The sequence below is a fragment of the Cavia porcellus genome, unplaced genomic scaffold (assembly GCF_034190915.1).
Source record: "Cavia porcellus strain 051 isolate PalLab524CR breed Dunkin Hartley unplaced genomic scaffold, mCavPor4.1 scaffold_4, whole genome shotgun sequence".
In the NCBI taxonomy this organism is placed as follows: domain Eukaryota; kingdom Metazoa; phylum Chordata; class Mammalia; order Rodentia; family Caviidae; genus Cavia; species Cavia porcellus.
This window is the reverse complement of record NW_026947487.1, coordinates 22,563,895-22,565,984: the sequence shown is the minus strand read 5'-3', so window position 1 is coordinate 22,565,984 and position 2,090 is coordinate 22,563,895. Positions and strand designations below refer to the sequence as shown.

The 2,090-nt window shown below is 39.7% G+C and overlaps 1 pseudogene; it reads right to left on the bottom strand.

Annotated features, from left to right (window-relative positions):
* Positions 1-234: 234 nt before the first annotated feature.
* Positions 235-1,794, bottom strand: LOC100729018 (monocyte to macrophage differentiation factor-like; annotated as a pseudogene).
* Positions 1,795-2,090: the final 296 nt, after the last annotated feature.

Sequence of the window (2,090 nt, the reverse complement as noted above, 5' to 3'; positions counted from 1 at the left end):
ATCTATTCAGAGTCCGTCATGACAGTGGGATGGAATGAATAACTAATTCTCTACCTTGTTTGCTATATAATAGGAAAAAATTCCAGAACATAGTTTTTACATTTTGATAATAGTTACATACAAAAGATATAGGGAAAATCAGTTCAGTGGGGTTTTTTTCTGTGTAATTATTAGCTCTTACTCCCCTACAAAGTCCCAGAATTGAGATAATGCTGGTTTGGACATACAGACTACTCATAGATGGTGCGTACAGTCTGTGGGACGTTGGTAAAGGTATTTCCAATGGGTATGTAGTGCACTGCTGCTGCGTGGTCACAAGCAGATGCCACATGGCATGGGCACATGGAGTGAAACCATCAATCCTGAGGAGCATAACCCCCAATCAATAAATCAAGCCCCCACAGTCAAGTTCGTCCAGGTTATTCATTGATATAGCCAGCTAGGCTGGAGAAAATCTCATTGAGATAGAAAAAGAGCTCAACCACTTTACACTTTTCATGCTATAGACATGCGTACATGGTTCCTCCAGCTGCAATAAACCAGATAAACCAATGCATGTGAGGTGACAGTGGAAGAAGTTCTCAGAGATTCAACCACGGAGCATAAGAAGCATCAATGAAAAAATTGATAACCATCCCATCAAACATGTAAAAAGGATGCTTCACAGTCTGTAAGTGGCTCTGTTCCCATGACACAGTTTGAAACACTGTGGAATCAAGGAGGAGGGCACAGAAACCCATTCCATGAATCCATGCTGTCATCTTTTCTGAGCAGTCATAGTTGGTGAAGGAGGCCACTGCCCATGATGGTCGGAAGCATGAGGAATGTACGTGTGTAACAGTTAATACCATGTTCATAGCAAGTTAGTTTGGAGCCAGCCATGGGTTGGCACCTGATGGTTCACAAAGTACTGGAATCCATTCTGGTACCACACTGAGCCTGTGTTCCTCCTCGCAGATAGGGAGCTCCATTTGGTCAGCAGCCCTCCTGGGCTTGAGCTAAGGCTGCTTGTGAGTATTTCCAATTTGGGAAAATTACAAAGATTTGGACTGATAGTTTTAAAGAGGCATTTTAAAAAATCTGTTTGCTCAGTTTATCTACCAAGCAAATAGTTCGTGGTTCCCTGTGACACCCAGAATTCATCTAGAATTTAGACCTCTTCATCGTACCTGCTGAACAGGGGGAATTGAACACTAGGTAAAGTCTCTTCATCTAAGCCTGAACTCTTTTTGAGTGTACAAAGTTATCTTCCTTCTAATTAAGCAAGATTGACTTCCTTCCCTAAATGTACTCACCACATGCTTTCAAAAATGGTTCCAATGTCAGACATAGTTAAATTGCCACATAGAGAAACAGCTTCTGTGTTCTTCAGATTAAATCTACTCATTGTTAAATTTATTTTTTTCACCTAATTAACACTGTATGTTATAAATATATTTTAAGAGATTCATTTCTCCCCAAACCACTAGGTTACACAAAGCCCAAGGCAATTTAGAGAGTGTTTAGTTCTTAATAAGAACCAGGTGGTCCATTTGGTACCAACATTACTCTAGCTTTTGTAGTGTTTTTAATAAGGTCCTCACTATTCATAATATGTTTCTTTAGCATGATGGAAAAAAATTAGATGTATCATCGTATCCCACACTATAGACATATCATAATGCCTATCCCCGATCCTTTGGTGTATAGTTAAACCACGCTATAAACCTCTTCACTGTACAGCACAGACCTGGATCTAATGTGTGTAAAGCAACTGACACCAGAAGTCTTATGTCCTGGTACTTTAAATTTCATTCCAAAAACTGTACTGGCACTACAGTTTGATGTTGCCATTTTATTCCATTTTGTAAGTCCGTGGTCTTCATTCAGAATTCAGAATCTTCTAATCCACAAAAACATTCGTAAGTTCTTACTCTGTCAGGGTACCAAGTCAGATAAAATTTCTTTCACAAAAAACGCCAAGTGCTGAGTTTCATGAAGTGACAGGTGTGTTTCAGGTTTATCACTTCCCTGCTTTTACCACCCCAGTGCTGTGCTCACAAGGAACTTTGCATTTAACAAGACAAGAGAAATGATGTTCTCTTTCTTCC